This window comes from Canis aureus, chromosome 6 (assembly GCF_053574225.1).
Source record: "Canis aureus isolate CA01 chromosome 6, VMU_Caureus_v.1.0, whole genome shotgun sequence".
Lineage (NCBI taxonomy): Eukaryota > Metazoa > Chordata > Mammalia > Carnivora > Canidae > Canis > Canis aureus.
The window spans coordinates 70,976,926-71,000,674 of NC_135616.1; the positions used below are offsets into that span (position 1 = coordinate 70,976,926).

The 23,749-nt window shown below is 37.3% G+C and overlaps 1 protein-coding gene, 1 long non-coding RNA gene and 1 pseudogene across 3 annotated transcripts in view; all 3 read left to right on the plus strand.

Moving 5' to 3' along the window:
• Positions 1-23,749, plus strand: part of LPGAT1 (lysophosphatidylglycerol acyltransferase 1) — an 80,960-nt gene that overhangs the window by 6,262 nt on the left and 50,949 nt on the right.
• On the plus strand, positions 719-9,883 carry LOC144316356 (uncharacterized). 2 transcript variants are annotated; one of them, XR_013382279.1, is made up of 2 exons: positions 719-7,321; positions 9,233-9,883. It is a non-coding gene; the product is annotated as an uncharacterized LOC144316356 (long non-coding RNA). The 2 variants fall into 2 exon arrangements; XR_013382280.1 differs by having other exon boundaries at positions 9,580-9,883.
• LOC144316636 (U4 spliceosomal RNA) lies at positions 20,394-20,504 on the plus strand (annotated as a pseudogene).

Genomic DNA, 23,749 nt, shown 5'->3' on the forward strand with positions numbered 1-23,749 from the left:
TACTATATTTCCGGCTCACTCTCTCTCAATTTTTTATTTGCATTTATATGTTGTCAAGGCCTATAATATTTATGTTCTATTTATCACCTTATCTCCTTCTGTGTTAGTCCTAATTCTTCAGTTGAAAATATATATAATGCTCACCCAGGCACTTTTACAGTTTTTTCCCAGTCATTCTTTGGTTGGCTGAAGGTCATTCTCTAGTAGTTTCTCAATAAGGAATCATGGGAATGATATGGCAATATTATTCTTACAAACAATATTATTCTTACAAAAAGTTTTAGAACTTCCTATCTTGTTGCTTTACATTTGAAGGATAGCTTAGCAGGTAATAAAATCCTTGGCTCACCTTTTCCTTGAGTAATATAGGCGTATACAAATGTCTTCTGACATTAAATGTTGCTGTGGAGATGTCTGAAGCCAGCTTGGGTTTTTTCCCCCCATTATTAATGATTGGGTCTTTTTTGCTTATCTGCTCAAAGGATTCTTTCTCTCTAATATTTAGTAATTTTACTAGGATATGCTGACATAAGATAGGCTGGCACATGTATGCCTTTTATTATGTAGCTTTAAATCTATTTTAATTTCAGGGACGTTTTCTTTAATTATATCGTTAAATATTTATTTTGCTTGTTTTGGTTTTCTTCTTTGGCAACCCTAATTTTATGTTTCTTGGATCTCCTTTTGTGTATTTTTTTTAATCTGTTGGTTTCTCGTTAATCATTTTAAACACTTTTTCATGTGTTAGTTTCTGTCTTTAATGTCTCTTACTGTGTCTTCTGCAATGTCTCTTCTCTTTGTTCTCATTTCAGTTTCTTCGTGATTTCTGTGATGGTTCTGTGATTCTTCTGTTTCTTTCTTGAGTAATACCAGTTCATGCTTTCACTATTCCTCTTGTTTAGAAATTTCTTCCTTGAGTTTTTATATTTATGCTTTGTGGTTGTCTTCATAGTGGTAGTGACTTTACTGATTTTCTTAAATTCATGCAATAATATTTCGTTATAATTTTTACCTTATCTATTGTGATGTTTTTCTAGTGAGCATTCTTTGACAGCTGGTACATTATGCTGCTCATTTCTACCATTTTTCTTGTGATATCTCTAAGTGAATACTGTACCAGCTACCCTTTTATTCCTTGTACTTTGATGAATTGGATTTTTCTCAGTCAGCTATTTGTAGGAGGTGTGGGTAGGAGGACCAGGGTAGAATCCAGATGTCTGCCTCAGAGAATGTCTTTTTTTACATAGGACACCTGAGTGTGCTTCTCTATGTTGCCTGCCACAGCTCCTCTGCTTCTCCAGACCAGACTGAGTCTAAGTGGCTTTTTGCCACCACTTTTGGACTTCCCACTCCTTCCTTTGCAGCTGTGACTGGAGGGACACATGCCAGTGTAAATCCCTTTACTTAAAGAAGTGCATTTTTACTGTGGTTTTTTGAGACCTACCACTACTGGGCAGTCCTCATCACATGCCACATTCTGTCTCTGCTCTCCACTCCCATCATAGATGCTTTATGATATCAGCCTTATTTGATCTTAGTCCTGATCTCATGTATTTTGGAGTTTTTGTAAAAATTTTTGTTTTTCTACCAGGTTTGCTAAAAAAAAAGGGGGGGGGGATTTTGTAAAGATTTTTTTTTTCTCTTTCTCCTTGTTGCTATGTGTGTTTTTCAGAAAGATTCATGTCTATAACTTTACCATGTTCATATCAGAAAGTATAACATAAGATTTTTATTCAACTATTTATTTATAATTCAGATAGCTCTATCACCATCCTATTATACTACTAGTTGATTATTATAAACTGGAGACCAGTTTTACCACCTAATTCATTTTCTTTCTTTTCTTTTCTTTTTTTTTTTTTTTTTGGTAATCTCTATACCTAGTATGTGGCTCAAACTCACAACCCTGAGATAAAGAGTTGCAGGCCCTCTGACTGAGCCAGCCAGGTGCTCCCGTAATTAATTTTCTTTTTGTTTTTTTAAGATTTTATTTATTTATTTATTTGAGAGAGAGTGAGTGAGTGAGCGAGAGAGCATGCACAAGCCAGAGGGAGAGGGAGAAGCAGACTCCTCACTGAGCAGGGAACCTGACACAGAGCTCAATTCCAGGACCATGACCTGAGTCAAAGGTAGATGCTTAACCGACTGAGCCATCCAGGCACCCTGCTAATTAATTTTCTTTAAGGTCTGTTCAAAAGCAAGAAATAGCCTCCCCAATTTTTTTTTTTTCTCCTGGTGGTTCCCAAACAGTTTTGATTCTTGGATGACTTATCAGTAAAGTTAAGACATCCACTCGGTTTCCACTTGGCTACACTAAAAAAAGAGTCACCAAAATGAGTGAAGGAAGTGAATTACTTTTAGTACTTCAGTAAGGAATGTGAATGAAGTGTAATCTTATTACTGGTCTGGTCTGTGGATCATCTTGAAAGCTTTAGGGATAACCAATGCTGCCTAAACTTCGATAAATACATTTATAGTATATTACATATACTAAATATATTAAGCATATGTAATATGTAATACATGTTAATTATATATAAAGTATATATTAAATATGTATAGTATATTTATAGTTTGTTATAAACTAATTTCAAGAGTTTCTTTTCAGAGTTTGCACTCTAGTGGCCATATTTAGCAGCTGATGTGCTTTCTTTGGCCTTTGCACTATTTCAACTTTTTTTTTTTGATTAGTTGCCAACATTTCAAAATTAGGGAGATTTCACAAAACATAAAAAATAAAGCCAAGACTTCCATGAGATATTAGAATTTTGGCTGTGCCAGACCCTTATTCCTGTCTGGCAGGAGTTTTTCTGGAGCTAAGTGATGGCCACCTCCTTCAGATGGAGCCTGTGGTCTCTAGTTCACCCCAGATATCCTACTGCTTCCGTGTCTTACTCTGGGCCTGCTTTGCTCATTTATAATACCTGCTTAGGGGATCCCTGGGTGGCGCAGCCGTTTGGCACCTGCCTTTGGCCCAGGGCGCGATCCTGGAGACCCGGGATCGAATCCACGTCGGGCTCCCGGTGCATGGAGCCTGCTTCTCCCTCTGCCTGTGTCTCTGCCTCTCTCTCTCTCTCTGTGTGTGTGACTATCATAAAAAAAAAAAAAATTATAATACCTGCTTAGACCCCAGAGGTATAGGTGATGTTTATTTTTAAAAGCTCAAATAATAATTAGTAGTCTGTTTCTGTTAGGCATATGATAGTTTTGCATTTATATGTCTTACCAGTGCCTATAAGCTCATGAGTTCTACTACTAAAAACCGAAAGTTTATTAGAGACCTCAGCTATGGATTTCATGTAGTAAAGGCATGTAATGGGAACTGAAAAATTAAGTGCCATTAGTAAGAATGTGGTCACAAGGTTTTTCAGATTTCATGTACTATATTACTAACCTAGTGAAGTGTTTCCTACTGTTATACACTCATTAATTAGTAGATTAGTTCATTTCTTCTGATTATAATCCTGTAAAATCTAGATTGTTTTTTAAAATATTTATTTATTTACTTTAGAAAGACTGAGTGGGGAAAGGGGCAGAGAGAGAGACTTTTCAAGCAGACTCCCTGCTGAGCATGAAGCCTAATGCAGGGCTCATTCTCAAGACCCATGAGATCATGACCTGAACTGAAACCAAGAGTTGGCCATTCAATTGACTGAGCCACCTAAGTGCCCTATAAAACATGGATTATTAAAATTAATTACTTCTCTTTGCTTTTCACATTTTGAAATATGAAAAACAAAGTAAGCCCAGTTGATTTATCTATAGTATAAAAGTAATATTATGAAAAGCATGTATAAATTTTAGTTGTGAGGTTATACTTTTTCTTATCGTTTAATAGGTCTGATGCAGTTTGCTGGTATTAACACCTTTCCCATACTTTTTGTTTTGAAGATTTTATTTATTTATTTGAGAGACAGAGAGAGAGCATGAGTAGGGGAGGACAGGCAGACAGAGAGGGTGAAGTAGACTCACCGATGAGCAGGGAGCCTGACGTGGAGCTTGATCCCAGGACCTTGGGATCATGACCTGAGCTGAAGACAGAGCCTTAACCGACTGAGCCATCCAGGCACCCCTCAAACGTTTTTTCTACTCATTAAACCTTAAGAAACATTTTGAATCATGTACATAAGATACATTTTGCATATGCTATTAATTTGAAGCTTGCATTATTTGGCACTTTAAGAGAAAAAAATCTGTAAATTTAAAAACATCAAGATGTTTCTGAATCATCAGAAGACTAAACTATGATCAGTATAGATTTAGTGTTAAGAATATATAATATATATTTAAATTGAGGTATAATTCACATACCATAAAATTCACTATATTAAAATGTACAATTCAGTGGTTTTTAGTATGGTCACAAGATTTTTCTACTCATCTCTACAAGATTGTACAGCCATCACCACTGACTAATTCCAGAATATTTCATCACCGTCAAGAGAAACCCAAGCCCATTAGCAGTCACTCCCCATTTCCTCCTCCCTTCAACCTCTGGCAACCATTAATTTATGTTCCGTGTCTCTGGATTTGCCTATTCTGGATGTTTCATATAAATGGAATCGTATAATATGTGGTCTTTCACTTAGCATAATGTTTTTAAGGTTCACCCATATTGTGACATGTGTCAGTACTTCATTCCTTTATAATACTCCATTGCATGGATAGACCACATTTTGTTTATACATTCATCAGTTGATGAACATTTGGGCTGTTTCCACATTTTAGCTATTGTGAATAATGCTATGAACATTCATGTGCAAGTTTTTGTGTGAACATATGTTTTCAATTCTCTAGGACCTAAGAGTCAAATTGCTGGGTCATATGATAATTCTATGTTTAACTTTTTGAGGAACTGCCAAATTGTTTTCCATAGCAGCTGTCCCATTGTACATTCCCACCAGCAATGTAGAAGAGTTCCAGTATCTTTGCATTTTCACTAAGACTTACTATTTTCCAGCCTTTTGTTATTCTTTTAATTTGGCCATCCTAGTGGATATGAAATGGTAGCTCATTATAGTTTAGATTTGCATTTCTCTAATGACTAATGAATGATAGATATTGAGCATTTTTTATTTGTTCATTAGGCATTTGTATATATTTGGAGGAATGTCTATTCAAATCCTTTGCCTGTTTTAAAATTAAGTTGTTTTATTGTTGAGTTATGAGTTTCTTTCTACATTCTGTATATTACACCTATATTTTTTCATTGGTTGATTACACTTTTGCTGTCAGATCTTAGAACCTACTGCCCAACTCAATGGCATGAATATTGTTACCTATATTTTCTTTTGAGTTTAGCTTTTATGTTTAGGTCTCTGATCCATTTTGAGTTAATTTTTCTATATGGTGCATGTGGAAATCCAGTTGTCCTAGCATTCTTTGTTGAAAAGACTCTTCTTTCCACATTGAATGATTTTTGGCATCCTTGTTGAGAATCACCTGAGAGGATTGGAATCAATATGAATTAAATTCGTATTTGGGTTAAGTGACCCCCCCCCTTCTTACCTCTTTACTGAGGAGATGCTTCATAGTTATGTGTTTCACTAGTAGTTAGTTGTCTTAGAAATATGGTTATAAGAAATAACTATTTCTAATCTACTATCTCAAGAAAACAGGACATTAGTTGTAGAAGTATCTTGTATGATAGATCAATAAAATGTTTATTGACTACTTACTGCTAGTTAGCAAAGTTAATTAATTTGTAAGATATTGTGCTAGAGAATGTGATTTAGATTAATTCCAACCAAAAGGCTTTTTATATAGTTTTTATTTTTGATATATGGTTTTGGGACTAGTTGAGTCTGCTATTAATTATGTGTCCAAAGTGCACTTGTGAAAAGTTTTCTAAAAATGGAGATTAGTATGCACATTTTCACTTAATGTAATGGTTCTATTTTTTAAAGTTAATTGAGTTCCTTGCAGAGAAGAAAATTAACTGGAAGCCAAATTTATTTTGTAGAACAAAGTATAGATTATATGGATAAAGAACAAGGGAGTCATTTGAATAAGAATTGTGGGCTGTTTTTATGGGTAGAATAAAATTGCTTTTTGTATATGAGAGACCAAGTTGGGCAGTCATTTATTTTAATTTGTTATTGAAGTATAATTAACATACTGTGTTATATTAGTTTCAGGTATATAATATAATGATTCAGCAAATTCTATATATGACTTAGTACCTCCATCATAAATATACTCTAAGGGCAGCCCTGGTGGCCCAGTGGTTTAGTGCTGCCTTTGGCCCCGGGTGTGATCCTGGAGACCTGGGATCGAGTTCCGCGTCAGGCTCCCTACATGGAGCCTGCTTCTCCCTCTGCCTGTGTCTCTGCCTCTCTCTCTTTGTCTCTCTCTGTGTCTGTCATGAATGAATAGATAAAAAATCTTTTAAAAATTATATACTTTAATTCCTTTCACCTATTTTACCCATCTCCTCCCACCTCAGCAGTTATTTCAAAACTGAAATAATCATTTAAAGCCATTTTAAGCTTCAGCTACTTATATACAGATGCACTTTTAACAAATAATAGATATTGCTAAGTAAGTGTAATATTAGAGGTAGCATGATATATTAGAACAAAGCATTGCCTTTTGAGTTAGTGTGAGTTTATATAACTTTGAGTTAGTTACTCTGTAAAGATGGAGGTTGTGTTTATCTTTTGTGAAGGCTAAGTATAAAATGAATAGGATGGTGTTTCATATTCCATAAAGAACATAATATCATTATTAATAATTATTATTAATATATTAACATCTAGGAAAACAACTAAACCTCTGGGGAAAAATATGTCTAAATGAGTAAAAGCTAACATGGGATAGTTTGAGAAATACATTTGGGGATACTCAAGCTTAGCTAATAGTATATAGCTCAATACAATTCTGCTTTAATCAATAAATAAATAGCTCAATACAATTCTTTAATCAATAAATAAAAATAATTTATCATTAGCAATTTAAGCTATAGTCCAACTAAAATATTAACTAATATTTATGTTTATAAATTATGAAATCTTCAAAGCGATTTATGTTTAACTGTTTTCTAACTAATTCAGTCACCCATTCTGATTCCAAATACTTGAGTGCCTTCTCTGCCAGGCACTGGGCTGGTGGTGGGGGAACCGTAGCAAATAAAACAGCACAGCTCCTGTTCTTCTGCAGTTGACATTTCGTGTGGGAGGCAACAGGAGTCACATGACAACCATGTGATCACAACTGTGAAAAGGGCTGCAAAGAACAAGTGTAGGGGCTGCGAGAATAAGTAACAGAGGGCTGAATCTGGGGACAAGTGGCTTCTGGGAGGAAACAGACTGAGACCTGAAGAGTAAGCAGGGGTTGGCTGGAGGAGGGCCGGCATGTCCAGGGGATGGAAAGCTTTGGTTGTGTTTGAGGAACAAAGAAGGGATTGGGTTAGCCGCTGCATGGAGAATGAGGAGGAGAGGATCAGGAGTGGAGGTTGGAGGGCAGCTGAGGAAGCCACATCAATTGAGGTCTTGTAGAGCCTGTTAAGGATTTTGAAATTTATCCTAAGAGGAGACTGTTGGAGGATTTTAAGGAAAGAAATGAGGGAATCAGATTCCTATCTGTAATTCTAGACTCTGCCTGCCTTACAGATACAGATTAGAGGAGAGGGAGGGTGTGTGCAAGGGATGCCCTCAAGAAGATTGTCTCTTGGGGATCCCTGGGTGGCGCAGCGGTTTGGCGCCTGCCTTTGGCCCAGGGCGCGATCCTGGAGACCCGGGATCGAATCCCACATCGGGCTCCGGTGCATGGAGCCTGCTTCTCCCTCTGCCTGTGTCTCTGCCTCTCTCTCTCTCTCTCTGTGACTATCATGAATAAATAAATAAAATCTTTAAAAAAAAAAAAAAAAAAAGAAGATTGTCTCTTTATCCAGGTGAGATGACAGTTGCCTGGTCTAGGTGATGGCAGTGGAGGTGGAAAGGAGTGAACTAATCAAAAAGTTTTATGGGAGGAAGACAGGACTTTCTGAGTAATAGGACATAGAGAATGCAACAGAAAGGCAGATGGCTGGGATGACCATGAGGTTTCTGGTGTGAGCTGCTGGGTGGATAAGGAAGCTCAGAGAAGAGGCAATGTTGAGAAGAAAGAGAAAACTTTAGCACAGGGTGAGTGAGAAACATCTAAGTGGAGCTCTGCAGTAAACATGGATATGCGTCCAGAACTGAGAGGAGAAATCTGAGCTAGAAAGATAAACGGGGACATTATCCACGGTAGGTATTTAAGGCCAGGGGCTAGAGGAGATCACCTGTGGAGACTGTAAGTGCTTGTAAGTGCCCAGGATCAGACTGAGGCAACACGACTCTGGGATGGTAGAGCTTTGGAGAACAGCTGGAGGAGTAGAAGGAACATCTGCCCTCGGAGTGCGGTGGCAGGTCAACAGTGTTTCAAGGGAGGGGCTAGATGACTGCTGCTGACAGTTTATGTTTTGTAAGATGAGAGCTGATTTATTCTTTTACTGCATTTGGCAAGACCAGCTTCTTCGAAGTGGTAGAAGTAGAAACTGGATTGGAGTGCATTGGAGGTGAATGATGAATGGGAGGAGGTCAAGTGGAAACATGAACGTGAGACTTCCCAGAAGTTTGGCTCTGAAAGAATAGAGGGTGATAGTTGCAAGAGAGAAATTGGGTCAAGAGAAAGCTTTTCAATTTTTTTTTTTTTTTAATTTTGAGATAGAAGAGTCTAGATTTTGAACCACTTAGAGTAGTGCATCCATGGTCATTTACTTCTGCGAGTCAAATATTTAGGAAACTATTCTTAGAGGAGATTGAATGAGGCAACACTCATCAGGGTTCGATACAATTCGTGGAAAGCACTTAAGTGTTGGCTCTGGTGGCAGAGGGAGGCAGGCAGCGATGCAGCGCCTCCACAATTCGATTCCGCTCTGAATTCTTACTGAGACTCTCCCTCAGCCCCTGTGCCTTCTCTCGCTGATATTCTTTATGTCCCCTGTTACATAACAAAATTAAATCAACTAAATTTGAAGATCTAATTGGCCTTATTAAACAATTTGTGAATTGGACAGCACCCCACCTAGCAAGTAGAGAGGTGCTCCCAGGATCTGTACAGAAATTGAAGGATTTTATAGGACGGTGGAGGGAGCAAGAAAGTTATTAGCAAAAGAACAGTTGTTTGTTCCAGGCAAAGCCACTTACTGGGGAAACGCAAGATGTCCTTTTTTTTTTTTTTTTTTTTTAAGTCAAAGTGTCTTATGCAGATGACCTCATCTTTCTCTGGGGGATGGACCGGGCCCAAGTGACGACTGATTGGTGTGGATTGACAAATTCCTGGCTGCCCAGGTTAAGATTACATTTCTGGGGGAGGTTGGAACTATAATTAGGTTACATATTAAGTACCAGTTTGGGAACTTGGTCTAAGTGACAACCATTTTGGGCCTGTGGTTTTGTTTGTGTGTGCATTTTTTTTTTAAAAAACATTCTCAAATCTGTTCTTCAGTTTCCTTGAAAATTTCTACCTACTCATCTAAACCCATGGCATCCTAATAGAGGATTTGGGCCGCCTCCATTTTGACCTCAAATTTTTTAGTTGGGTTCTCCTTTCCAGCTTCTCTTGGCACAGGTCGAAGACCCTGAGGGCAAAGTATCCCCTGATGGGGACCAGAACCACTCCCTCAAGCAAAAAGGACAACCCTGAGCCATCAAGACCCCATCAATGACTGACCCCAAGAAGATGATCAGTTTAACCTTCACTACCTACCTGCATGTGACCCACTCACCTTTGCCCCATATTTTCCTTATAGAAACCTAGAAGCATTTTCAGCATTTTGGAGACAGTCTTTGAGACACTGGTCAGCTGTCTCCTCAGTGTTGGCCTCACTGAAATAAATGTCTTTCTTGTTCCACTGCTACTCATTTCTCTGCCTTTGTGTTTTGTCATTGGTGAGTAGCCGAGTCTGATCTGTTTGGGACCCCCAGAGCCAGGTGCTCCTACACCCCTTGACCCCCTGCACCCCTGCATGCCACTGTAGTCCCACGACTCTACCCACTGCTCTAGCTTCCACTGTTACTTTCTGAGCCTCTTTGGCATCTCCTCTGTAATCATGGTTCCTAACCTTCAGGCTGCTTCAGAGTTCTTTTTTTTTTTTTTTTTTTTTTTTTTTGCTTCAGAGTTCTTACCCTGAGGTAAGAATCCATACACATATCTAAGTACCATCTGTGGATGAATAAACAATACATCTTGTAAGCAGGTGTTGATATTTTTTGAATATATGTAGCTGTTGTTTTAACTAATAAATCCCTTAAAAGCATTATAAATGTTTTGTTGTTTTGTTGCTTTTAGTTATGGGTGTTTTCACTCAGTGATAAAAGAACTACTGTATAGATATCTGCTGTATTTTTTGACATTAAAGAAGACTGTTCATGCTTAGAACAGTTAGGCCATCCTGCCTCATGACATAAAGCTTTCAGAATTCCACTTTAAGGGCAGGGGTTGTAGTTCTTCCTTTTACCGTTCTGTAGTGGTTGGCCAAGCCACAGCTCCTAGGCCACATCCAGCCCATTGCCTGTCTTTTTGTCAATCTTCTCCAGTTCCGAGTTTTTACAGATGACCATCTGTAACTGATGATAGGAAACACTTTGAATCCCCATTAAATGAAATGTTACTCCTCCCAAGAAAGAATTCCATTATTCTCATTAGTAGACCTGTGTTACAGAAAGTTGTATTCAGCTTTATATTTTGAATTTTGTTCATTAAAAACTCAAGAGATATGTTGGAAAACAAATTTGTCATGTAAATGCCTATGTAATATACTCAGGCCTATAGAGCCTAAAATTTTTACTGTCTGACCCTTTACAGAAAAAGTTTACTGACCCTGCCTTATAGTAGCACTTCCCAAAATTTGTCCAGAGCTTTATGTATGTATGCTTTCCTTTATCCTGGAGATTCTGATTCAGTACATTGGGATGGAACCTGGGAACCTGTATTTTTAATAAGTCATTTGGTTGTTTGGGAATCACTGCCTTTTGATGCATTTGTAGGGTTAAACTCCCAAGAGCTGATAAAATGGATATTGGTTTAGATGCCAGAGGACAGTTTATTATTTTCTTATTTCAACATTTATGAACTGTGGGAACTTATCCAAGTGGTGACTTGTTCTACAGGTTTTAAAAAATTTTCTAGTTCATTTGTTTATAGATAGTTTTGCTCTATTTCTTACAGTAGTAATTCTTTTACCTTTGGGGTTTTTAAAAACTGCTTTTAGAATCTGATGAAAGTTTTGAGCCCCTACCCCCAAAAAAGTGCCCCTGTATTAATTTCCTATGACTACCATAGCAAATTATTACAAAAGCATGTAAAACAACAGAAGTTTATTTGTTCACATTTCTGGAGGCCAGAAGTTCAAATCAAGGTGTCAGCAGGGCCACATTCCTGTGGCCCTATGCAGAGGCACTATGCAGTGTTCCTTGTCTCTTCCAGCTTCTGGTAGCTATGGGCATTCCTGAGCTTGTGGCTGCATCACTCCGGCCTCTGCCTCTGGGGTCACATTGCAGCCCCTTTATGTGTATTCTCTATGTTTCTGTTATAAGGACATGTGTCATTGAATTAGGGCCATCTAGATAATCCAGAGTAAGCTCCTTTCAAGATCCTTAATTTAATCACATCCTTTACCCTAACAGAGTAACATCCACAGGTTCCAGGGATTTGACATGGATATCTTGTGGGGTGGGGTGCTTACCACAGCACCTTTGCGCATGCCCACAGCTTTACAAACAGTTTCAAGGGGTTCACAATGCTTTGAAGTCCATATACAGAGTCCGTGGACTCCAGGTTTGAACTTGCTAAATGAGAAGCACTTTATGCTTACAGTGTATTCTACTTAATAGTCCCTGTTTTCTCCTCTATGTCATGTTCTTGCATTCATCATCCTATTACTACTGATCTTGAAGTGATGTCTTCTTGGGACCTTAGATTCTTCAATTTAGAGTTTGCTTTTTTAAAAAAAGATTTTATTTATTTGTTTACGAGAGACACAGAGAGAGAGAGAGAGAGAGCAAGAGAGGCTGAGACACAGGCAGAGGGAGAAGCAGGCTCCATGCAGGGAACCTGACATGGGACTTGATCCCGAGACTCCAGGATCACGCCCCGGGGTGAAGGCAGGTGCTAAACTCGCTGAGCCACTCAGAAATCCCTAGAGTTTGCTTTTTGAGTTACTTTCTCTGCTTCCTTTAGGAATGCTTTATCTGCTGAGGAGATTGAAATGTTAAAAGAAAAGAAAAGCTTTTCCCAAGCCTTTTTACTGAATTCTGTAGCAAGGAGACTAAGCCTCTGTGCAAAACCACGTGTAACTGGTAATGCCTCCAATGAGAAGAGAAGCTTCCCTAGAGTACCTGATGTGCCAGGCCTTCTAGCAAGTGCTTTCAGATGGCTTCGTGTTAAATACTGAAACCAGCCCTCAGAGGGAAGTCCTATCAGCCATGTTCCGTACATGAGAAAGTGAAGATTTGTGGACGCTTAAGTAACTTGTCCAGTATGTAGGTGCCAGAGCTAGCAAGGGACAGAGCTGGCCTTTGAAGGAAGGTCTTATACCCATACTGATTTCATTATACCATGAAAATATAGCACCTCCCGCCCCCCACTTTTAGTTCCCTTTAGTTGAATGCTTAGTCAACTAAACTCAGTAGACAGGGGGTGTCTATGCTTCGGTTTCAGGGGCCTGCAGACCTGGATTTCAGTAGGATTTAGAGTGCTTACTTATGGCATTACCTTGCTCAGTATCTTCTCAGCTCCTTAGCTTTAGATAAGACTGACCCCTGGCTCTTGTGCCTTATGGGGCTGCTGTCACAACTGAGAAAATATGAACGAAAGCTCATCAAAATCAGCCAATTTTACTAATGTGTTGTACTATTAATTAATCTCTCATTGGATTATACTTTTAGTACTTCCTTCTTTGGCTATCCTAGGTTTCAAAGTTTGGGATATGGTCAAGCCTCAAACCAGAGGCTGTATTAGCTCCAACTCTGAATTTATTTTTATTTTCTAAAGAACTCTTAGGCACTTGGCTGGTGTGAGTGCCTGTATCTGCTTTCTTCACTTGCATTTTCAGGGGAATCCCTAGTTTTGTCCAGCTCGGCTCCACTTAGGATATCTACATATGTGATAACTTTTTAAAAAAATTTTTTTTACTTATTCATGAGACAGAAAGAGGCAGAGGGAGAAGCAGGCTCCATGCAGGGAGCCCAACATGGGACTCGATTCCGGGACTCCAAGACCTCGCCTCAGGCCAAAGGCAGGTGCCAAACTGCTGAACCACCCAGGGATTCCTGATAGCTTTCTGAGCATTTCTCTCTCCTGGGTCAATTTTTAACTTGTTGCCTCTTTTCTAAGGGTTTGGGGGATGGTCTGGGACTGTGCTCTGGGGACTCCTCCCCTTTTGTCTACCCCTCTCCCAATTTCTTCATGCCCCCATTCATCTAGAGATAGTCTTTTATCCAAAGCCAATATCCCATCTCTCTTACTTCATCTCACTAATTACTGTCTCCCTCTATCTTTGCCCTTGTCTTCCAGGACATAAAGATACTATAGACATTCTTCTTTTTAAGATTTTAAAATTTTATTCATGAGAGACTCACATAAAGAGGCAGAGACAGAGAGAGGGAGAAGCAGGCTCCCTACAGGGAGCCTGATGTGGGACTTGATCCCAGGACCCCAGGATCACAACCTGAGCCAAATGCAGATGTTCAACCACCGAACCAGCCAAGTGTCCCAGACATTCTCATCTAAAAAACAAAACAAAACAAAACAAAAACCCTTCATTTAACAGTTACTCTTCTCTATCCCCACACCCTTTCATTCCTTCGCTCCATCCCTCATATTTCCAGTTCCTTTTCCCTGCGGCTTTCTGTGGTTTATAAGATCATATTTTCAAAATTCTGGTGCCATAGTAAACGGGCCCAAGCCTGCTGCTCAGCCTTATCTTGTTGGTATTCCTTTCCTTTATTCTTCCAGTTATAGTGCAGAATGTCCTTTGTATTGAGAGCCAGGTCTTTTGTTTGGATTCTGTTCCTTCCTGCTTTTTTGGGGAACCTTCCTCCAGTGTTAATGTACTCTTTCTTTAACTTTTATAAAAACCTTCACATTTCCAGTTACACTTACAAAGCTGGGGGATATGGTAATCTGGGTCCACTTTCCCATGTATCAGCAAGAGACTGGAGCTGGACAGTAGCTGCCCTCCTTGGGGGCAGAGGGGTGGCGGGCGGGCACTATTTTCACACAGTCCCACTGCTTCCTCCTGTCAGAGAGGATGCCACTTCCCTCACTTTTGTCATCTGCCTGGTGACAAAAGGAATTTTATATTTCCTGGCCTAAATTTTTTTTTTAATATTTATCTATTTATTTGACAGAGAGCATGAGAGAGAAGGAGAAAGAGAGGGATGGAGCATGAGCACGGGGAGCTGCAGGCAGAGGGAGAGAGAGAAGCAGACTTCCCTCTGAGTAGGGAGCCTGATGCAGGGGCTCAATCCTAGGACTCTAGGATCATGACCCGAGCTGAAGGCAGATCTTAAAAGTATCTCTGTCATCTGACCTTGTTTTTACAGATATAGCCTTATTTTTCATTCTTCCCAGTACCAGCTATCTGTTCCAGAAGGTGTTGACTCAGGCCCTGTTCCCCGTGTCTTTGGTATCTCTTCCCTTCATGTGTCAGTGCATAATGATTTCTTCTTCTCCTACCACCTGTGGGACATATTTTCATAGATAATGCATTGTTCCCTAGTGTGTCTTTTATTCTCAGTAAGTGAGCAAACTTATTGAAGGCAGGGATCATGTTACATCAGATTGGAAAGTTTGCTTAGGTTTTATATGGAAGAAAATGTATGTTTTAAAAACTAAAATAGGGCTCATTGAGATGCTGGTGAGTGAGATACTGGCATGACAGTCAGCACATGAAAGGTGAAAATGACAGGGAACAGCAGATTCATGATTCTGGTCTCAAGCTTACTCCAGGGCATGTATCTGTGGGCTGGGAAGGCAAGCGGAATTGCCAAACGATTTAAAATGTTCTCTGTTTCAGTCTTTTTCATTTCTTGTTTTCCCCACCTTGCACTTTCTCTCTCTCTCGCTTTCTTTTCTTTCTGCTAAGCTCCTATAGTTGAATTTCATGAGCTCATTTCTTTGCGATGGAATCTCAGTCTACTTCTATGACCCCCACAGTGATAGAACCCTGTTTCTCTATGAAGAGAATAAAACTAGTTGAATGAATGAACATAGCAATAAGTGCTTTGGGGGATAGTGAGCAGGAGGTGATGTAAATTAATTATACTTACCATCTGTATGTTTTTCTTTGCAACTGATTTGGTTAGGCAAGAAGCAGCCTAAGAGTTCTGTTTCTTGTATTTGATTTAAATTATCTGTGAAGGGAGGGATTTGGGTTCAGATATCTCTATGTTCCTTTCTAATTCTAAACTTCACTAAAATCAAAACCCCTACCATTTTTAATGGTCAGATTCTGAAGCTATTTAAAGCTCTAGTAGCAAAGCAAAGAAGTACCTACATTACACACTTACTTCCTGGCAATTTGGTATAATCTTTAGAAGTTAGAATTACCCTTCTTCCAGTTATTCATTTCAGGAACCCGAGGCAGATATACTACAGAATTCCATTGCTTAAGCTGTCCAAATGGAATCAAAGTACCTTTGATTTAAATTCTGATCTCTGAATTTAGTATAGTGTTCTACAGGTGAGTGAAAGAAGCTATTTAAAAGGTTGAGAAAACAAAACTAAGCAAATTAAGGGTTTTGCAGAGAGTAAAATACTTTTATTGGAACATACTAGCAGAAGAAACTTAAGATGTAAGTCTTAGCTACTTCAGCTCTCAGTGCTTTCATAAAATAAATTTGGACCAGACTACTTTGGGGGAGAGGTTGTTGTGAATGTGAGAAAATGAGCATTTAAGAAACAAAGAAGAATGCAGTCCAGTAGTAAAATCTTTCATTATTACTTTGTTCTGAAGGCAGGGGGTGGGGGGAGAACTCCCTGAATTACAAAAGTAATAAGTTAAATGCTGAAAATTTGGAGAATCAGAACAGTATAAAGAAAGGAGAACACAAGAGCAGGAATCATTTGTATTTCTGCCATGCTGCAGTAATCATTATCCTTGGTAATCACATTCTCCCCTTGCATCTAACCCCCTGGCAACCCCTGATCTGTTCTCTTTCACTATAATTTTGTCTTTCTGAGAATGTCATATTAACGGAACCTTTTGAGATGGACCTCCTTCTCTGAGCATGCTTGTGAAAGTCACCCAAGTTGTTGCATGTATCATTAGAATGTTCTTTTTTGTTGCTGAGTGGTATTCCATTGAATGGATGTACCACAGTTATATCCATTCAGCTATTAAAGGACATGTGGGTTGTTTCCAGGTTTGGGCAATTATGAATAAAGATGGTGTAAATATTCGAGTACAGGTTTCTATGTTACATAAGTTCCCCTTCGTCTGGGGTAGGGATAAACAAACTATGCCCCATGGGTCAAATTTTTCTGTTGCCTGTTTTCATATGGCCCTATGAGCTAAGAATGACTTTTACATTTTTAAATGTTTATCAAAACTAACAACAAAAGAAGATTTTTAACTTTATGGGAAGCTGCTGAACGGTTTCCAGAATGGCTATACCATTCTGCATTTCCATAGCTACAATTCCAGTTTTTTTTCTGGATACAAAGGTACAAATCCTTTGTTGGCTATGTGATTGTGTATATTTTCTCCCAGTCTTTTCATCCCTTTAACAGTATCTTTTGCTGAGCAAAATGTTTAAATTTTGATGAAGTCCAGTTTACTGATTTTTTTTCTTTTATGGATTATGCTTTTCATGTCATGTCTAAGAACACTTTGCCTAGCACCAGGTCATGGATGTTCTCCTAAGTTTTCTTCTGGAAATTTTGTAGTTCTAAGTTTTACATTCAGTTCTCTGATCCATTTTGAATTTGTTGTTGTACAAGGTGTTGGTTGAGGTTTCATATTTCTGTAATTTTGTTTGTTGAAAAGACTATTTTTTTCCTCCATGGGTTTGATTTTGCACCTTTGTCAAAAATCACTTAGCCATATTCATGTGGTCTATTCCTAGCCTCTCTTTTCTGTTCTGTTGATCTGTGTGTCTCTCTTTTATCAGTACCAGAGCATCTCAATTACGGTAGCTTTATAGTGAGTTTTGAAATTGAGTAGTGTGAGTCCTCCAATTTTATTCTTTTTTTCAAAGCTATTTTGGGTATTCGAGTTTGTTGGCCTTTCTTTATAAATTTTGGATTCCTGTTGTCTGTATCTGAAAAAATTCTTACTGGGATTTTGATTGAGATTACATTATATTTGTAGATTCATTTGTGGGAGAATTGGCTCTTTATTATGTTGAATCTTTCAATCCACAGACATTTCATTTTATTTTGGCCTTCCTTGGCCTTCAATGTTATATAGTTTTTAGTGTACAGATCCCATCTATGTGTTTTACATTTATATCTAAGTATATTTTTTGAACTATCATGAATAGGATTTAAATTTTTTTATTTCCTCTTACTCATTTATGTTACAAAAAAGGTGATATTTTGTGTGTTGACTTTAAATACTGCAACTTTATTAAACTCAATAATAAGAGTATTTTTGTTTCAAGTTTTTATTAAAATTCTAGTTATTTAATATTAGTATAATATTGGTTTCAGGAGTAGAATTTAGTGATTCATCACTTACATAGAATACCCAGTGCTCATCATTAGCAAGTGCCTTCCTTAATACCCATCACTCATTTAGCCCATCCCCCACCCACCTCCCTCCATCGACCCTCAGTCTGTTCTCAATAGTTAAACGTCTCTGTGGCTTGCTTTCCACTTTCTTTTTTTTTCTTTCCCATATGTTCATCTGTTTTGTTTCATAAATTCCATATATGAGTGAAATCATATATTTATCTTTCTCTGATTGACTTATATCACTTATTTCCACAGTGCATATAGCAAGATTTCACTCTATTTGATGGCTGGATAATATTCCTAATATTCCTGTGTGTGTATGTGTGTGTGTGTGTGTGTGTGTGTACACACACCACATCTTTTCTTTATCCATTCATCAGTCAATGGACAGTTAGTCTCTTTCCATTTGGCTGTTGTTAGTAATGCTGCTACAAATATTGGAGTGCATGTGTCCCTTCAATAATGAGAGCTTTTTGTAGATTAGTTGAGATATTCTACCTAGACAGTCATGCCATTGGAATATGAACAGTTTTATCTCCCTTTCCAACGTACATGACTTTTTTCCCCTTGTATTATTGAACTGGCTATACTGTGAAATAAGAGAGAAGAGATTTGATGTCCTTGCTCTGTTCTGAATCTTATGGGGGAAGCATTAATGTATAACTACTACTAAATATTATCTTAGCTATGGGTTTTGTGTAGAAACACTTCATTACACTGAGGAAATTCCTTTCCTTTTTTTTTTTTTTTAAGATTTTATTTATTTGTTTATGAGAGACACAGAGAGGGGCAGAGACATAGGCAGAGGGAGAAACAGACTCCCTGTGGGGAGCTTGATGGAGAACTCAATACCAGGACTCCAAGATCATGCCCTGAGCTGAAGATAGACACTCAACCACTGAGCCATCAGGCATCCAGAGGAAATTCCTTTCTATTCTTAGTTTACTAAGATTTTTTATTATGAAAGAATATTGAAATTTGTTATATGCTGTTTGTCCATCAATTCATATGTCTTAGTCCATTTAGGCTGCTATAGCAAAATATCACAGGTTGGCTTATAAATAACAGAAATGTATTGCTTATAGTTCTGGAGAGCGAGAAGGCCAAGATCAAGGTGCCAGCATGTTCACCTTATGGTGAGGTCTATCTCCATGGTTCTTGGCCTTCTCACTATGCCCTCACATGGTGAAATGAGCTGGAGAACTCTGGGGGATCTCTTTTATAATGACACTAATCCCATTCATGAGGGCCACACCCTTTTGACAATTACCTCCCAAAGATCCCACTGACTATTTACATCATCTTTGGGGGTTAGGATTTCAATATATGGATTTTAGGGAGACATAACCATTTAAACCATATCAATATGATCAGAAGGTTTTTCTTATTTAGATTGTTAATATGGTGGATTACATTGACTTCTGATATTGAACCAACCTTGCATTCCTGTGATACATCTTACTTGGTTGTGATGTATACTGTTGGATTCCACTTGCTAATATTTGTCAAAGAATTTAATGGATATTAATGGTAATTTTAATGTAGTTTTCTTTTGTATGTTTCTGATTTTGGTATCAGAGTAATGCTGGTCTCATATAATAAACTTGAAGGTGTTATCTTCTGTTTCCTGGAAGAGATGGTTTAGAATTGGTATTCTTTTTCTAAATGTTTAGTAGAATATGCCAATTGGTACCACTTGGGCCAGAAGAATTATTATTTGGAAATTTGGGGCTATAATCAATATTTTTTAATAGAGATACTATGCAGGTTATTTAATCTTTGATGAGTTTGTTAGTTTGTGGTTTTCAAGGAATTGGTCCATTTCACTCAAATTGTCATATTTTATGTTTGTAAAGTTGCTCATGATATACCTTTAATTTTTAAATAATCTTTGTGGCATGTAGTGATGTCCTCTCTTTCATTCCTGACATTGATAATTTGGGGTGGGGGGTTGGTTAGCTTTGCTAGAGGTTTATAAATTGTATGGACTTTCTGAAAGAGTTCTTTTGTTTTCATTGATTTTCTTTACTTTTCTGTTTTTTATTGATTTCATTGACTTCTGCTCTTTTGATTCTTTGGTCCTCTGTAATCCGTTTAGAACTTATTTACATCCAAAAAAGATTTTAGATTTCTACGAGTTTATTCACTGACTGACTCAAAGAATATATTAAAAAGTCATGTCTTCTAAATTTGTTATGTGTTTTTCAGTCAAGTTTATTGTTGTATAATTTGCATACAGTAAAATTTACCCTTTGTAGTTTATAGCCTCTGAGTTTTTGACACATATTCAGTTATATAAACACCACCACAATGAAGATATACAGCAGTTCTATTACTTCCTAAAATTCTTTTTTGTGTGTTTAACTTACTTGTTTTGATAACATTTGTAAATAGAAACATTTTTACTCTTTGTTTTAAGAATGTCACCATAGTTTTTAGATCAGAAATCCCACAGTTCTTTGCTTTGTGTATTTATTTGTCTAGCACTTTCTATAATAAATAGCTAGTAATCAGCATTAGGGAATTAACTAAGCTACAGGACTTACATGTAATAAATGATTATATAGCCATTAAAAATAATGTGGAAGCATATTTCATGACAGCAATTTTATATGATATTAAATTTCAAATGGTATAAGGCAATATGTTAAGTATCATTCCTTTTTGGCTTGAAAAGTTATCTTTATATAAGCTTTGCACAGTGGCAGTTATCATAGCCAATGAGATTTATCTGAGGCATGATTATTGCTAATTGAAAATTTATCTTTATATACATAGAAAAATCACTGGAAGATATGCTACACAGTTTTAATAGCATCTTCTTATCTCTGGATAGTGGAATTTTGGGTGATTGTTTCCTGTGTGTTGTTTGGTATTGTTTAAATTGTTTAATTATTATTTATATTATTTTATATATTATATAACATATATATTATATTATTTAAATGTTTGGAAACTATACATTTTTAGAAAAAGTTAATATTTATACTGTTTTTAAGTAATACCTTAAAAAGTATTTTTTCCAGTTTGTATTTGAATTTTATTATAATTTTTATTATATCAATATTCAGCAGTGTTCTTTAATTATGAATATATAATCTATACATAGCTGAGCCATATAATAAAGTTGTGTTTACTTTCACTTTCCTACAGTGTTTTCCCTAGAGTTAGTAATTTTTATTTTTGTTTTTTGTTTTGATTTTCTTTTGCTTACTTCTCTCTGAAATGATCACTAATTCAACCCCAAGCTTCTTGTTAGTTTTAGAGTTCTCAAGTCATTCGTATGCTATTCTGTCAATTTCATCTTTTTGGACAATCTCTCTAGGAAACCCAGCTTAACCCCAGTTTGGACTGGTTATCTAGCAAGTCTAACATGCAGCTAACTAACACCCTGGGACCTGACATCCTTTTCCTATCATCCTGGGAATTCCTTTTGCCTGTCCTTGGATTTGCATTTCCAGCTTCTTATATCATAGTTTTCTCTTTCTTGGTTTATCCCCTTATTTGGCAAGCACATATCCAGCTTCCTGAGAATAAGAGGTTTGTTTTTTTAAGATGTTGCACACCTGATGGATAGTTTGGGTAGAGAATTCCAGGTTGGAAATAGTTCTTCAGGTTTTTGAAACTCACTTGCTTTTAACTTTTTATAGCTGTTGTCCAAAGTCTGTTGTCCTTACCTTTGTTTCCTATTTTTTTCTTTCTGAACATTTGTAGATCTTCTCTTTGGCTGCATTGTTCTGAAACTTTGTATGTATGCCTTGATGTGGGTATTTTCATCCACTGTACTGGTTACTGGATGTTCCCTGTTAATCTGGAAATTCACATCCTCAGATGTTCTTTAATTATTTCTTTGATTTCTTTTCCTCTGTTCTTTTTTCTGGAACTTCTGTTATTTGAATATTAGACTTTGTGGAATGGTCTTCTCATGTTCAAATCTTTTCTCTCCTGTTTTTCAACTCTTAATCTACTTTCCAGATTTCCCTAACTTCACCTCCCAGTCTTTCTATTAAGATTTTAATTTTGCTAACATGGTGATTTCCAACAGCTCCTTTTTCTTCTCTAAATGTTCCTTTTTTTTTTTTTTAAGCATCTTGTTCTTATCTCATGGTTATATTGCCATCATCATCATCACCTCTTATTTCAGTGTATTAATGCTGGTCTCTTTTGAAGTTTTCTTTTTCATGTATTGTTTCTATTTCCTCCAGGTCTTTTATTTTTCTGTTTTCTGTCTTTCACATTAAAGGCTTTTGGGGGGTATCTGGTAATAACACGTAACAATGCACTTTTTAAAAAATTTAACAATTTATTTAAACTAAAAAACCAAAAAACCAAAAAAACAAACCCAAAACAGTTCATCCATTCCCCATCCCCACTCCCACAACCCTCTGGCAACCACTAGCTTGTTTTCTGTGTCTTTAAGCTTGGTATTTGTTTGTTGGCTTGCTTTTAAGATTCCACATATAATGGGGCACCTGGGTGGCTCAGTCAGTTGAGCATCTGCTTTTGGCTCAGGTCATGATCCCAGAGTCCTAAGATTGAGCCCCCCACATCAGGCTCCCTGCTCCTTGGGGAGCCTGCTTCTCCCTTTCCCTCTGCCTGCTTATGCTCTCTTTCTGTCAAATGAATAAATAAAATCTTTTTTTAAAAAAAGATTCCACATATTTAAAAAGGTCATACAGTGTCTTTCTCTGACTTATTTTACTTAGCATAAAACCCTCAAGGTCTATCCATATTATTGCAAATGGCAAGACTTCACTCCTTTTATGGCTGAATAATATTCCTCCATGGTGTGTGTGTGTGTGTGTGTGTGTGTGTGTGTGTGTGTTTATCCATTCATTCATTGATGAACATAAGTTGTTTCCCTATCTTGGCTAATGTAAATAATGCTGCAGTGAACGTGGAGGTGCACATTATCTTTTCCAGTTTGTGTTTTTCTTTTCTTCAGATAAATACCTAGAAGTGGAATCAGGAGCTTTTCCTAATGTCTGGACCCTACATCTGAGAATTTGAATAGGATGAGTAAGGGTGGAAAAAGGGGATGGCACTGAGTATCTCTATCAGAGTAGCTGCCACTCTGGTTTCTTTTAATCTCCCCCTTGCTTGGCTCTTCCTCACCAGCCAGCCTCCTCTCCACTAATCAGTGCCTGCTTTCTCACAGCCACTCTTAATTAATAGCCTCAGTCTCTTCTTCTCTCTTGCGCCATTTGCTCTGCTCTCCCCTAACTTTAGATGAACCCAGTCTGCCTCCAGTGTGGGCTATTAACAGCCACAGTTCTTGAGGTATGTAAAATTCTTTCATGGATTTTTTTTTCTCTTTTGGTGGTAGTGGATCGTTCTTTATTCTTCACTAAATAGTGAATACCTGACCTGGCAAGACACAGTAGAAATATGACTCTTGTACTTAATAGTGATTCCAAAAGTGACTTCTACTGTCATGTAATCCAGTTACCCAGGATTTCTGTCAATTATATAGCATTGATTTTCATTTTATATTTGAGTAGCCTTAATACTATCAATATTTTGTAAATAAGAAATATGAAGCACTGAATAGTAAAACAGTTTGTGGCATGAACTTTTCAGGCATATTTTTTTTTTTTTGAACTTAGGTGAGCTATTATGGTCATGTTAAGCAACCTTTCTTCCCCATATTAATTCTGTTTTGTGAGTCAGTATAATGGCCTTAAGCATCACTGTTTTTAAGGAATTTGTGGTGCATTAATACTGTTTTTAATTTATTTTTGAGATGTGAACTATCTCGATCAATACTAGTCTGTAACTTTTGAGGGAGGTTTATTGATGATATATTAGAAAAAGGAGGAAAAAATATGTGTGTGGGGGGTAGGTGATAATCTTTGTCTTTGGTTTTTAACAAAAAATTTTAAAATTCGGTTATTAGTAGAGAAGAAATCTAGAAGAAAACTTCCAGATTTTATTCAGTTGTCCTTCATTCTCTTTGGAAATAGTGGACCTGACCTAGTTCTTTTTTGAGAATTCGTTTCATAGAACAGTATGTTAAAATATTTTTGTTCTTCCAATCCAGTACAGT